A 15,561-nucleotide genomic window follows, 5' to 3' on the forward strand; every position below is an offset into this window, starting at 1 on the left:
AAATTATTTGAATACATTGAGCATGTTTGTCCATTGAATACTGAATTAACTCATTCTGTTGACTTTGCTTTCGTTCTGTGGCTTTTGCACCTCTCCACAAGAATTTGAATTCTCTGTTGCATTTTGTATACGTGTTCTTAACAGGGGAAGAAATTTTGCATTTTTTACAGAGGTGGCTTTTCCTATCCCCTCTGAATGCCTTCTATAATTGATACAATAGTAACCTGTTATTGCAGTGCATAATTCTTTCATAAACTATTTTTTGGCATATTCAGAAACAATGACAAAGAATGATAATAAAAAATATGAAAACCTTCCTTCCTTTGAAGAATAGAAATCAGGTGGTCAGGCTCACGCATGCTTTGTGCCTGACACACTTACTCTCATGTCATTGTGTATCATGATTCGGAGATGGAGTTGCTCCAGGTTTATAGATTTTTGTTTTAACATTTGTGTTGAATTCTTTCTCCAGGCTGATGTTTCCTGTTGGTTTTGTGGAAAGAGTAGAAGGGAAACAAATCCTTTGTTTTGTTTTCAGGAGGCCTGAGTTGATGAGAAAAGTGTTGAGGGTGGGCTGAGGAAAAGAGTGACACTCCCTCTCCTCCCGGCTGAAATTGATAAACAAAGAAATCAATTAAGTGTATCGGTATTTGACCAATAGAAGTTAGAGAGCCCAAAATGGCTAGATATTCCCAATGGAAATTACTGAATTCACCTGCAGAATTATCTGCTTTACCAAGTAGAAGCAACTTAGAGCAATCAGAAAAATCAGTAATATGATGAGATATAAAAGGAATATTATACCTTTTATTTCTGAAACTTTTCTACGGTAAGTTGTGTAGAGCTAAAATTAAGTTTCAAGCACCAGGAGTTAAGAGTGTGGGTAGTTCTGTAGGATCGTTATTCACGGATGTACCTAGACCCTGCTAGAGTGGCTGAAGATGGCAGGAAAAGACCCAGAGGCAGGATTTGTCATCTTAGGGTGTCCTCCATAATGGTTCCATGTGGGAGCCCATGATTGGTTTAACAAATTGTAACACACTCCAGCCGCCTGTGAACTTTAAGAAGAAAAATATATGCTTAAAAACTGCTTTACAAGCAAGTGCCTGTACATCCTCACTCCAGTCTCCTTGCATTAAAAAGCAGAGACAATGCTTTGCTTGCATAGTTGAGGTTTTAGATAGCACTCTGCTGGTTGCAAAGCAAGGACCGAGGCCCTCAGGTATAAACGCTGAGCTTGTGTGCTGTTAGATAGTCTATGATCCACAGAACAAGGACCTGGCTGGTCTGGTGGTCTGCTTTGTAATTCACATGTCTAAAAATGTATCTTGTTCCCCTCACTCCATTACTTCCCTAAAGATACACTAATCCTTTGTACTCATTGTGTATTCTACAATCTCTGCTTCATACTGTCTTTCCCGAAGTTCCTATTACTATCACACAATTGTTAATGAATTTTTCCTTTGATTATACACAATAAATAAGGGTGCAATTGAGAGGCTTGTGGAGTTGGCTCCCTACTCCCTCTCGATTTATTGACTTTTTCCACAGAGACTTGAATAATCATTCCATGTCGGTAAGACTTCTGCCAGCCAACCCACAGTTCCAGGTGAGAAGGATGCAGGTTTACCACTCCTACCCGATGGAGAGAGAGGAGAGAATTGAGATATGCTCCCCCATGGTCGCTTCCTGTCCCACGGCCACTGCAGTTCACCTGCAGCCTTCTGGCCTCTGCTCTCAGGGCCTCTGTCCCAGGACTGACTGCAGCCTTTTCTTCCCTTGTCAACATTTCCTGTGCCTTTCAGAAGTTGGTCTCTTCTCTGCAATTCAACCCTGGCAGATGTGATGGTGGTCAGCGTGCTGGTGGGCAGTCCTTTGGGGACTCCCAGGAGACATGCTGATTCTCCTGAGTCTCTCAATCGGGGTTACAGAACAGTCGAGCACCGAAGGAAGCCCATTCACGTGAGGTCAACAGAGCATTTTATCACTTTCATTTTATTTTTAAATTTTCAGTGGAGAAATTATTTGTAGCAAACTGTTCCAGATATTCGGCCGCCTGCTTTCCTCACCACCATTTCCTTGTTGGCTCTGGTGCTTGTTTTAAGAACCAGGTTTCTTCTCTGGTCATTTGTAGCAGCTGGGCTTGCTGAATCCTTGATCTGCATTTGAAGAAGAATGCTTCTTCCTGATGTGAAACTGATTTTCCTATTTCTGAATATTTCGTGTACACTCAGCAACTGTTTCAAGTGAAATGCTCTTGTCCAATTTTGGTTAACTCACATTTGCTGATCTCCTACTTTCATGCTGAGGGCAGTTTCTTCTTCCTCTAATAAAAGTTAGCAATTTGCATTTACTAGGGAAGGTACTGGCCCGAGTTGCTTTTTTTCTTACCAGTTTTAATACAATTCACCCATTTAAATATACAGTCGTTTTTACTCTATGCCCAGAATTGTGCATCCCATTTAATCTTAGAATATTTTCATTCCCCCAACAGGAAGCCCCGTATGCATAAGCAGTCATTCCCATCTTCCCCATCCTCCCCCAGCCCCAAGGAGCCACTCTTCTCTCTCTGTGGATTTGCCTGTGCTGGACATTTCATTTAAATCGAGTCACTTCATGTAGGTGGAACCGTCTATTGTGACTGACTTATTTAACACTGAGTAACGTTATCAAAGTTTGTCCACGTTGTGGCCTGGGTCAGTACTCTATGCTTTGCTATTGCTGACTAATATTCCACTGTATGGCTGGGCCCCACTGTTTACCCATTCATCAGGTGATAGGCAATTGGGTTGTTTCTGCTTTTTGGCTGTGATGAGTAGTGTCGCCATGAATATTCCTGTAGGAGTTTTTATGTGGACATTTGTTTTCAGTTCTCTTACGTTTGTGCCCAGACAGCAGAATTGCTGGGTCATTCAGAAACCAAATGTTCAACTCTCTGAGGACCTGCCAGGCTGTTTTCCAAAGTGGCCACGCTGTGTTACGTCCTCACCAGCAAGGGCTGCGCGCTCCGCTTCCTCTGTGTCCTTATTAGTGCTTGTTACTCTTTTTTTTATTATAACCTATTGTTGTGAGTGTGAAGCGGTTTCTCCTAGTGGGTTTGACTTGATTTCCCTTACAGCTAATGATATTGAACATCGTTTCATTGTGCTTATTGGCCATTTGTATATTTTCCTTGAAAAATACCATTTCAGATCCTTTATTCACCTTTTAATTGAGTTGCCTTTTTATTGTTGATTTGTAGGAGGTACTTTATTTTTTATAGATACAAATTCCTTATCAGATAAATGATTTGAAAAAAATTTCTTCTGTGTGTTGTTTTTTCACTTTCTGGATGGTGCCCTTTGAAGCAAAGTTTTAAATTTTGATGAACTCCAATTTATCTCTGTTTTCTTTGTTCCTTGTGCTTTTGGGGTATTATTTAAAATCTGAGGTATTTTATTTAAAATTTTATATATAAAATAACTTAATTCGTAGGACCGTTCTAGGAGATGGGTGCGGTTGTTGTCCCCAGTGTATGGATAGAAGACTGAGATGCAGAAAATTTCTCTGAAATATCAGTTTCACAGCTACCCAGTGCTGTGGGAGTTCAGGCACTCATGTTCGTCCCAAACATCTGTGATCCTCACCACCATGCTCCACTACTGCCTGGAATCGTTAATGAAAACGTCTTTCCTTTTTTGATTCCTTGTTTGTTTTCTCGGGGACCTCATCTCCTCATTTTCCTTTCGGATATCAGTATAGATTTATTTTAGGTCTCATGTAGGCAGAAGCATTTCTATCAGTTAACTTCTTTATTACTCACTCTCCAGTGATGATTGTTGCTAGTTGACCTAATCAAGTCATGCTTAAGTCTTTCCTTCTCATGACACTAAAAACAGTCATGACTTACAGAATGCTAAAAGCAGAAAGTACTTGATTGATTTTATTTTGCTACCCAATCAAACCAATCAAATAAAAACCCGCTGTTGACACAGATTATAAGCCCTCCAGGTTAGGGTCACTGTCTTCCTTGTGTTTCATTTATTTGGTCACAGTGTCTGGATAGTGCCTTGCTGTTCAGCAGTTTTGTTAGGAAATGGTGCTCGTGAATCATTGTAAGGACAGAATTTTGACAACAGACTGTGTTGTTCATTTCACAAGGGAAAAGATAATATAGAAATACTGCTCAGATCTATTTGAAAATTAAGCTTGGAATTTTGAGAACAATTCAAGAAACCATACAAAGATTTTTCACTAATTTTAGATCTATCTTAAACACATTATGGTTACATAGCAGAGTAACTTATCAAGTAGATTTGTCAAGAGGAGTGTATTATTGATTATTTGTTTTAGTTGAAATATTCTACCTGGGATAAAATATTCAGTGCCCATAAATGAACAAATATGTTTGTATTTCTATGCAACATGGGAGCAGACTACATATGTTTCAATATAATATATATGACTGTGTGTTTTAATCTGTCTGTCAGTGTTTTTATAGTTTTTCAGCAATGTTGTAACATTAGAATTCTAAGAAATTCACTCCCGATACTACTGCAGTTTGTACTGTGTATCCTGTCTTATGTATGGGATTCCACTGTCCCCTAAGTGAGGAATTTCCTCTCCTATTGAGTTAGAAGCAGATTTAAAGGAACTGTGATTTCTAGGCCTTTGCTCTCCATGTGTTTGCACTTGGGTGTCAATCACAATTTTCCCTTTCTTGAGTTTTCATTGTTCAATTAGAATTTTTGAAAATAACTATTAATATGTTTCACTAGTCTCCCTAGAAACTTGATGTTTTTGTGCTTTTCAGTTTTCAATTTATGAAAATTATAAATGCACACTTGTTTTTAAGTAGTCCTTTTTCACTAGATATTTGTTTACCTCTTTATAGTTAAAATAATTTTTTTCCTAATGAATGAATCACTGTGCATGTTTTACAAGATATCTTACTTTTTATTTTTCTTATTCTAACAGGTATATTCATTGTACAGAATTTTGAAAATAAGGATAAACCCAGTAATAACTTAAAAATGGCCTCTAATCTCACCTGGAGATACAGTTGTAAGGTTTGAAATTGAGAATTACAAGTCCTCTCATGTTTTTCTTCTTTTTCAAGTACGTTTTGGTTACTGAGTCCCTCAAATTCCCATATGAATAGTAGCAGCAGCTAGTCAGTTACTGCAGAGGAGCCCGCTGGGATTGTGATCGAGACCACGTTGAGTATACAGATCGCTCTGGGGAGCACTGCCATCCCAAGAGCTCTGTCATCTGATCCAGGAATGTGCGTGGTGTGTCTGTCCAGGTATTTAGGTCTTCTTTAATTTTTTTCAACCATGCGTAGAGTTTACATAGTATTATTTTACCTTATTTTTTTGCCTTTATACTGAGTACAATTGTGCAAGGTACTAGGATCAGAATTGTATTATAGCCCCGCCACTTGCTGCCACCATGGACGCTGCACTCTTGCTTTGCCCTGTGTAAAATCTTGCACAAAATAGGACCTAAGTAACTCTCTCTTGAATGAATGATTATATGATTGCTGGATGATGCTGGAGAGTCCTTGTGATGATGTCTTTTTCCCAGACTTTCCCCTCTTCTTAACTATACCTTTTCTCTTCCTTTCCTCCAACCTGGGTTTCAGCCTGCCTGTGGCATTGATTTTCCCTGAGTGTGGACTCTTCCTTTCACTAGTTCACGATAATGTTTCATGCGGGCTATGAAAACTTGCTAGATGTCAAGAAATAGCAAATTCACTGCATGCTAGTATTTTTAGTCTGTGGTATTATATTATCCATTGAAATTAAATCAGGCTGACCCCCTGAGCCCTCCCCTGATCTCTTTTCTCCTTCCTACGGGTGATACTTCTCTGGTTGCTGTCTGTGCCCTTCCCCCAGACTTGGTTTTGGAGTTGAGTAAGTCACCATCAGTGGAGCTCTCTCTTTAAAGATGAAGAGAACATTTGCTCCTTCTTCCTGGTTGGGGACTGGATGAGATGTGGTAACAGATAAAGAATGGAGCCCCATCTCATTCTGACCCTCGCTCTTTCCGTTCCTTTCTCCAGGGGAAAAGAGTACAATTCAAAAATATAAAGATTGTGAGCTAATGAGATAGACAAGACAACCGAACATTTGTTAAATATCCTTTCATGCCGGACACAAATGTATTATACACACAAAAAGCACACAAATCACGGTAGTACTGCGGTTACAAACGTGGGTCCGAGTTCGAGTCCTGCTCTGGAGTGACCAGTCCTGTGAGATGGAGAACTGGTAGGTCGGCTTAGCCTCTCCTGGACTTGTTTTCTGTCCTGCAGAGATGGGGCTCGCTAGGCGTCCCTCTCCCGTAGAGGTGCTGTGGGGTGTAAATGGCGCGCGTCGGCAGCCCGAGCACAGCTGCTCATTCCTCGTAAGGGCAGGATAGCATCGCTTTTGCGGTGACAGCTTTATGACCGTCCCGTGTAGACTCTTAGTGCTCCGAAGGGATGCCTTGTGGTTTGGAGATGGGATTCTCACTTCTGTAAATACCCAAGGATTGTGTTATTGGGCCGTGCTGATTTGAATCTATTCTTTAGAAAGTACATATTGTAGATATATTTTTCAAGCATGCATGCTTTTTTCTTTTATTATTTATAGTTCTACCCTCTCATCTCTTGGTGTGACTTTTCATGGAATCCAGGAAACAGTCCTAAGCCACCTGCCTCTTCACACTTCTCCGTGGTGGTTTTCTTCCCTGACTAGAAGAGGGTTCTGCATAGGAAATTTTCTTTGTTCCCCTTTCCTTGGAGTCACTCTGTCTCCCCAACTCTCACCTGTACATCTGTCCATTTCTCTACCCACTGATTCTTCTGACTTGTTCCAAAAAGCATTTCAGGCAGCTTACAGAAGAACAGATACCAAATAAACAGGTGAGAAAATGGGGCCAAGTTCAGACAGTGAGGCTAGGAGGTGAGCCTGTGTGAGAGTTGCAGGCGTGAGACACACGCCTCAGCCCTGTGACTTATAAGATCGACAGCAACAGTGTGCCTGAGGCTCCCAGCAGACACAGGGAAACAGGGTTTGTGGGAGATGCTCACTGGCTGTGAAATAAATAAGTGGCTTAGGAGATGCCCAGCCTTTCCAGCTACTAAGGCTTAGGAGAATATTTTGAGTTTCTTCCAAAATCAGAGTATTGCATCTTTTCTTTTTTCAGAGTTCTATGTATAGTTGGTTACATTCTATACCTGGAAATTTCTCCAAAACTGCTTCCCACTTGAGTCCCATGGCTCGGGAATGGGGTGGTTCTGCTCATTGACGGGTGTAGGCCAGAAACAGAAAATGACAGCCTCAAAGGAGCCTGGGATTTCTCAGATATGTTTTGTCAGTGCTGTAGATTTCAGAAAACTCTTTCACCGTTTCTCTCCATCTGAGGTGGCAGCGTGCTCTCTTAGCAGCATCAGGAGCTCAGGGCCAAGGGATGGTGGGGGCTGACTGCACTGCTATCAAGACAGCTGTGCCAGTCACTGCAGGCGTGGTGATTTTACATAGTGCATTTCATGTTCTTTAATAGGTTTCAACAGGTAGTTAATTAGCTGAGTTAATTAACATTTAAGAAATATGATGTTTTGTTGAAAAGACAGTTATAGGCAGAATATAAGTTGTGAACACTTGAAAAACGGTTTCATTACTGAAATTTTAGTAGGGAAGATTTAGTTTATCTTATTTACACCTCTCTTCAAAAGTAACAAAGAAACAAGACAGAAAAAGCAGAGGATGATTTCTGTTCTTCCTCTCGGCTTGCAGGTGCCCTCACCTCCAGTGGCATCCATCCAGACACCAGCACTGACACTGGCCGTGCTCAGAACTGCCTCAGCCCTGAAGACACAACTGACAAATAGAAGGGGGCTACGCCCTATGACAGCAGATGCTCTCACTTTGTGGGTCCTTATGTAACTGCGCGGTGTTATTCAGGATCGCCCGTTCTACACTGTGTGACGCTGCTGCCGTGTCTCCTAGTTATTTCTGTAAGTACTAGTGTAATTTTTTCAATGTGTGGTACTAGACATCTAAAAATGCTTTTTTCAGATGAAAAATAATGTGTATTTAATATAATAAGTCTGAAAAAAGCGACAAAAGTTTCTATCCTGGTCCCACTACTCAGAGATAATAATTAACACTTTAACATCTATTTTCTGTTCTTTTCATCAGTGTGTATTACGTCTGTCATAAAAACCAGCGAGCACTCTGTGCCTCTTTACTGTGTGGAGACCTCCATTTTCCATTCGGCTTATTACACATTTTTCTACACTATTCTCTCTCCCCTGGCATGATTTTTAATGACCAGTATAGCATTCTGTCTTGTAGAGGCATCGTCCATTTTACTTCGGACTTAAATAAACTTTTAAATTCCAAGTATATTTAACTGAAATACTGAAAAGAGAACTGTGGTGGTACCGAAAGGCCCCTACATCCCTTCCCCTTTTTTTCCTGAGAGTAAAAACTGCTGACAATGTGGTGTATATATTTCATGACCTTTATGCCTGTCATATATATATACACATACATACATGTATATGAGAAATCTATGTATATGTGTGTGTATATATGCTTTATTGAAAAATAAGGCCATACTATATGTTTTGTGCAGCTCGGTTTATTCACTGAGGTGTATATCATAGACGTCCTCCCACTCCAGACTCATCCGGTCCTTTCAGATAGAGTAGAGGGGTCTCCTGATGTGCAGTAGATTTGGTCTCTTGTGTAAGGACACCTTTGGTGGGAGAGTAATGTGGACAAGGCCTTGGACCACGCCAAAACGCCTGCCCCTTAGTGCCCACAGCTCGCCTTGATTTACCGCATCATTGTCTTGATGGTGGATACTTAAGTTTTCTCCATTTTCCACTGTCAGAAAGGGTGTTTGACTGGCGTCCTTCTTGTACAAACATTCCTGTGATCTTGTATGAGTATTCCTTTAGTTAAGGTTTCTGGGAATTTAGTCCCTGGATGTGACAATTACATACATCACAGGATCCTTTCAAGTGACTCTAGAAATTCCTTCTCCTGCGGGGAATGAAAAGATGTAGAATAACTTATGTAACCAATTCTCTATCGCTGGATATGATTTCACTTCAGCTTTTCTTCCCACCATTGTAAAAAGTGCTGTGTAAATGCTCTGATGAGTACATCTTTTTGAACTGATTTTTTTTCTAAACGAAATGATTCCTAAAATGGAGTTCAGTCTGTGTGTACACACATTTTTCAGAGTTTACATATCCATTGACACGTCGTCCTCCAAAAAGATCGCTCAGTTTGTTCTCTCAAAGATGGACACTACCTAGAATATTTTTTAAAAACATTTGCCAATATGATGAGCAAAATTGCTTTTTCATTGTTTTAGTTTGCACTTGATGACCAGTGAGGTATTGAGCATTTTTCACTCATTAGCCATCTGACTTTTAAAAGGTGAATCATCCCTTTTGTCCTTTGCACACATTTAAGTGAGGGAGCTTCTTGTTGCTTTGTGACAGCTCTTTGTATGTTATGAACATTAACCCCTTGTCTTCATTAACATGTATCACAGAGCTTTTTCTTGTCATTTCTTGCCTTTCATTCTGTTCAGTAGGTTTATTTTTGTTGTGGCCGAAAATAATCTTAAGACAGTAAATGTCTTCTTTTTGGGTTTTATCCTTGATAGTATTCTTAGAAATACTTTCTTATAATGGTATATATCTCCTCTGTAGGATTTTTTAATCTCTATGATGGAGATGATAATACTACTTGTTATAGTGAGGAGAAGTTGAATTACTATGAGCAAAGAGTTGTATTTGCTGTTATTAGTACTTTCTAATATTTACATCACTATTTGTAATTTTTCTTGTGGTCATTATGACTGGAATAGAATTTGTTTTTTCCAGGTGATTCTCTGATTGTCCCAAGACAATTATTGAATTCATACTTTGCTCTTTGATTTGAAATCCCACCTGTACAAAATATTTATGTACACTAGAGTCTCTTTTTGAGCTCATGGTTTATTTCTGTCAGTCTTACTTTCTTACTCCAGTGCTATATCTTACATATTGTAAAAATTTATTTAATATATGACACTGCGATTTTTTTATTCTTTTTTCCATCCCCAATTTTCTTGTCTAGTATTATGACTTTATTATTCCTGAAGAGTTCCAAAATATTTTGCTCAAGTTAAAAAAAAACAGATAAGAGCTGTCATGGGATTTTTAAGTAAGTTTTGAATTATCTTTAGGAGAACGTTCATCTTTACAAAACTGCTTTCCTCCATACAATATGTTGATGTCTTTGCATTCACACTTCTTACTTTACCCCTCAGTACAGTCCTGTGTTTCTCCATGTACAACATGGGCATTGTTTTTGAGTTTATTCCAGATTATTGTTGATGTTTTTGTTAATTTTGTAAGTGAGAATTTTTGCTATTATATTTTTTAACTGTTAAAACTGACACCTAGGAAGGCAGATTCAATTTGTAAATACTCACTTTGTAACTTGTCATTTAAAATTGTAAGTATTAAGTACTTGTTACAGAATACTTTCTTTTCTGTTTTTAAAAATTTGTTTCCAAGATTCTCAAAATGGTCATAGCTAAGTAGTATAGGTGGGGAGACAGATGGAGAGAGGTAGTGTGGCTCATGTACAAACTGTGAGCACTTTCATGGCTGCCTTTATGCTGGAAAAGCCACTGAAGAGCCCAGGTAAGTCCAGGGGTGGCTTTGTATGCACTTGAAAGCCAGCTTTCCTGTCTGTATGGAGAAGCCTGGTGAGTGAGGCAGGTATATGATCAAGGTCGAATGGAGGTTATTGGCTGCACAGAGCACTGTGTCTGTGAGAACAGCAGACCATAGCCATGGGAAATGCTTGGTGCCAGGAACAATGCAGGGAGCTGGGAAGCCTGTCTGTTAAGGATTTTCCAGCCCTGGGAGTGGGAAGATCAGACTCTCCATTCAGATCTGAGTTTGAATTCATCCTCTTTAGTTTACTGGTCCTCTGACTTTTCTCAAGTTATACATCCTCTTTGAACTCCTGTTTTCTTGTCTCTCAAAACAGGAGAATTACGGCCTGCTGCTAGAGTGTTTGATCAGGGTAAATAATTCGTGTCTATAAGATGCCATGTACAGTCACAATCTCAGTGAGAAATGGGCTGTCGCCTCTTCTTCTGCACTCAGTGCTTGACGAGACATGGGGGAAAATCAGTCCCTAATTTGTGTGTGATGCAAGTAGGAAAAAAATTAAAGTCTTGCCTTTCCCTAGTAGTATTCTTACTCCTTTGCTTCATTTACTTCTTTCCTCCTTTCCTTTCCCCTTTCCCCTCCTCCATCAAAACTCTCTCAGAACACGAGATTCAAGTTACTTTAAAGGTTGGCTCATCCTCATGAAATGACAGTAACATAAAAAAAATCTGTACACATCCCAGAATGCATTGTATTTGATTTACACACACACACACGTGCACACAAACACACACACAATCAGGCTACCTCCCACTTGCAGAGGGAGAAGGAGCACTTTTTCTGAGTTTTCATTCACTGAGCGTGAGAACAAAGTCTCTTACGCAGACTTTCACCAGCCTTCGTGCATGTTGTTTTTAATTGGATTTCTGCTTTTTGGCCATAGATATAGTATCCTAATAGAAGAGAGAAAGTGAAGACATAGACAATCTGCTGAGATATTGGTGTCATCATATTTGAGTTGGAAATGGCTTAAGACAGCATAGAGTCATAAATTTTTATGGGTGAGAATCCATGATGGTGTAACTTGGACAAGAACCTGGGTCTTCTGCCATCTTGTCCATGTGGGTGAAGAGGCAACTGGGTGGGGGATGGCAGGGATCTTTCTTGCTTGAGTTCCATGGTCTTGCTAGTTTTCATTGCTAAGCTGCCTTTAGTTTATGTCCATGAGGCCTCTCATGGGAAGGTCACTCTGTCCTGATAGATTGTTTCTTATCAGCAAAAAGCTCTGGACCCACTCATATTTCCCAGAGTTTTCTGCTGACCTGTTGACACTTTATATAAATGAGACCTAAGAAACTACTGAATATAAAATCCTTATTGTTATCGTTTGCCCTCGAGTTCCATAGGAATGGGGTGCTGTCTCAGGCTGTCTAAAGCTAGATCTGAACAAAGATAGGGTGATAGGCTGTGCTGCTGGACCTCCACAGTCGAAGGGGATTTCCACCTTAGTTTTTAGAATCAGGAAGATGAGTTCAAATATTGCTTTTACCAGTAATTATCTTTGTGACTTGGGGGAGAAACTGTACTTTTTGTGTCCAATTTTCTTTGTAAATAAGTTCAGTATTTATTTTAAGGTTTCTGTTTTAGAATTGAAAGAGCTAATTCCCTCATTTATACCTAAAATAGTGATCGCGTGGTTCTATGCTGGTGCCTTGGAGGTTGATTACTCTGGGACTCGGCAGTGAGAATGGGGGTGGTGGACCCCTGGATAATAGAGCTTATATTCCAGAATATGCTTGTAAAAGACTGGATGTGCAGTGGATTTTTAGTAAATATCCACTCCTTTCCTACTCTGCTTTGATTGTGTATATATCTTTATACTAATATATGAACAATTTTTATTGCAATTTAAATATCTTTGTAGTATTTACAATATGTAGCTATAACAAATAGGTGAAATAAAATGATTTGACTTTTATTTTCTTTTCAATAAGCAAAACAAAATAAAATAGAAAAGAACAAAGTTTTGAAGGAGAAGAAATAATTTTATTTCCATGGAATCAATTCCGTATAATAGGTTTTTTGGTCGTGTTGTTAAACAGCATATAAAATTGATTGGTTGTGACATACTGGAAATGAGGAAACAGTGGAGACATACTACCTCTAATGCAGTCATTTATTTACCAAGTCCAAACTCGTTCTGCTTGCTGCATGACAGGCCAATAAATCGGGAGAGGAGCTTTTGGAGTAAGGAATAGTGACTTTATTTGAAAAGCTGGCAGACTCAGAAGATGGCATACTGATATCCAGGAGAACTCTCTTCCCCAAGTCAGAATTCAGTCTCCTTTTATACTAAAAAGTGGTGGGGGTGTGGTTGGTTGTTGCAAACTTCTTGCTGTACGAATTGATTTCCTTGGAATCCTTTGTTCTTGCAGCTGTCCATGTGGGTCAAATCATGGCACCCCTGTAAAACCTCAAAAAAACAAAGTTTATTCTTTATTTTGCAACTTGCCATCTCTACATAAGTGTAGAAGAGCTAACATCCTTAAAGATCAGAGCCCGCAGAATAGGCCCTCCTGGATATTTCAGGCTAAAGGCAACTTTCTTTTACAAAAGGTGCAGAGATAACAAGTCTTAGCCTAGAAAACAGGGTACAGGTTTAAAGACAAACGAACACATCTAACATGGAGTCAAATTTGTTCTTTTCTATTACAATTTCTTTTTCCACCTCATAGATAATTTTAGTAAGAAACATGAGCAATTTTTTTACTTTTGCTTCTTAATAACGGATAAGTGGCCCAACTAAATTTTGTGAACAGGGATGCTGTGCGGGCATAGGGGTCACAGCAAATTCTTGTTGGGGGTGGTCGACCCTGCAACATGTCTGATGCCCTGTGAGTGTTGGTGAGAGTCCCCCTAACCAGGGGCTCTCTTCAGGAACCACCATGTGGGCATTGACCTCTGGAGACTTCTTTTTCAGCTGTAGGAAATTTTTTTAGATGCTGTGATGAAAAAATCACTCCAGCTGGGGATAATCAGGGAATAAAGGAAGGGGAAAAGGGCTTGGAGTAGTGTAGAAGAGAAGGACAGAAGATCAGGGAGCCTGGGGGCTTGGGGGCGGGGCCTCGGGAGAGAGAGTAGCAGAGGTGGGGAGGGTCCCGGCTCCAGAACCAGCTCCTGCACCTTTCCCTGCACCCAAGCCTCACAGCTTTTAATTGGGCCCAAGACTCTTTCCTGTCTGGATGTCACCCTGGGCAGAACGTTGAGAATCGAAGGTAAGGGGTGGGCAGCACTCACCTAGGGGGTCACTGAGGACTTTGGTCAAGTCCACAGTGCCTTTTCTAGTCATGTGTCTTCACCTGTTCTTTATCTCAGGATCTGAGAAGCAGGAGCAAGGAACTCAGGGAGAGATCCAGGAAGACATCTGACTCTGTTAAGAGACGACAGTCACAGCGACACGGGGAGCGAGGACACTTGCAGCAAAGTAAAATGACTTCACAACTATTGCATCAGAGCTGCAGGTGTGAGAGAGCCTAAGCCTGTCTCAGAGTGCAGGGGACAAGAGGAAAGGAATGGTAAAATTAACACTGACAATTGAAATTTTGTTAAATAGCCTGCTAATATTAATTGTATCAAATGAATGTATGCAGGTGTATTTCTATGATCATTTATAGTTACACACAACCCCACCAGCCCCTCTTTCTCCCATCGGGGATGGGCTTTCTCAAGCACAGTGCCCCTCCTGGTTGAGTGGGCCACGCTGCGGGTCCTCGCCTGGGGCCAGGCTGCTGCAGGACACTGAGTCCCCTAGGCACGGCCTGGGAGAAATGACAGGAACATCTCTGCTCATAACTGAGAGCCTCCGTTTCCCCCTGCAGTGTAAGAATGCCGGTGACTCAGTTAGAAGCATGCATCCAACCCGTCCTTCCGAGTCATCACCATCTAGAATCGGTGCCTGAATCTTCTGAATTTCTCCAGAATGTGGTTTAAAATCACCTTCGACAATTGAGTGTGTGTCCTCTTACAAGTGGAAGAATTGCTGCCGTTTCCCTGGAACTTACTCACCACTAGTCCATCTGATTTTTCTGTGCTAGGATTCAGTATGGCATGCTAAAAATTCTGCAGTCAGATCTTGAAACACTGATGAAGAGGATTATTTATTTTATTTCTTTATATGATAGTGTTTTACTTTCAAAATTCAGAGTTTTCGGTTCTTTCAAAAAATTTTTGGGGGGTTGGAGAAACAACTTTACTCTTACCATCTCTGTGACCTGTTGCTTTGTGCCTCTCACCTGTCTTCTGTCACTTGTGAGGTGGTTCCATTTGTGACCCTGTCAGGGTTGTTCATGTTATAAAACATACAGTCTGTTAAAGTACAGTCCCTTTTACTCCGAAGACATTCCACAAATACTCCTTAAATCTGGGTGTGGTTTTAAGAAGACAGAATCATTAGAACATGTACTTGCAGGTTGCTAGTGCAAAATCCCCAAATCAATAGTCTAGCTCAACATCTAAAATCTTTCTAATCTACCTTGGGTTTGTATGGATAAGTGAAGCAGTTTGCTAAGAACTCAAGACCAGGGTTAGAATACAGGCTGGTGTAGCTCAGCAGGTCCTCCCAAGCTGATGCTCTGCCAGAGGGAGGGGCCGAGGGGAGAGGGCGTGTCCTGCCCTCCCTGAGCTGACAATTTGATGGCAAAGATCTTTACCAGGTGAAGAACTGGGAGTTTCTTCTAAGAAGAGTTGGTTTGAAAAGAGTCCTAAAACCGCGGGAGTGACACAATCCCTTTTGTCTCAAGTACGTGAGAGCGGCTGTGGGGACACTTGGGAGACTCGTGAGTCCAGGTGTGCAGTGTTGGTGGCTTCCACTTGAGCGGTGGGACGGTCAGTGGGTAAAAGCGAACAGA

At 40.6% G+C, this 15,561-nt stretch overlaps 1 protein-coding gene across 2 annotated transcripts in view; it reads left to right on the forward strand.

Moving 5' to 3' along the window:
* Window positions 1–15,561, forward strand: part of LOC135320226 (uncharacterized) — a 140,459-nt gene that overhangs the window by 101,155 nt on the left and 23,743 nt on the right. The window contains exons 21-23 of one of the 2 annotated variants that reach the window (XM_064483503.1): window positions 5,099–5,284; window positions 7,761–7,981; window positions 14,030–14,229. The gene's annotated coding sequence lies outside the window, so the exon portion shown is untranslated. Of the gene's footprint in view, window positions 1–5,098; window positions 5,285–7,760; window positions 7,982–14,029; window positions 14,898–15,561 lie in introns of those variants that run through there. The other variant, XM_064484312.1, reaches the window with a different exon arrangement.

Source organism: Camelus dromedarius, chromosome 1 (genome assembly GCF_036321535.1).
Source record: "Camelus dromedarius isolate mCamDro1 chromosome 1, mCamDro1.pat, whole genome shotgun sequence".
NCBI lineage: Eukaryota > Metazoa > Chordata > Mammalia > Artiodactyla > Camelidae > Camelus > Camelus dromedarius.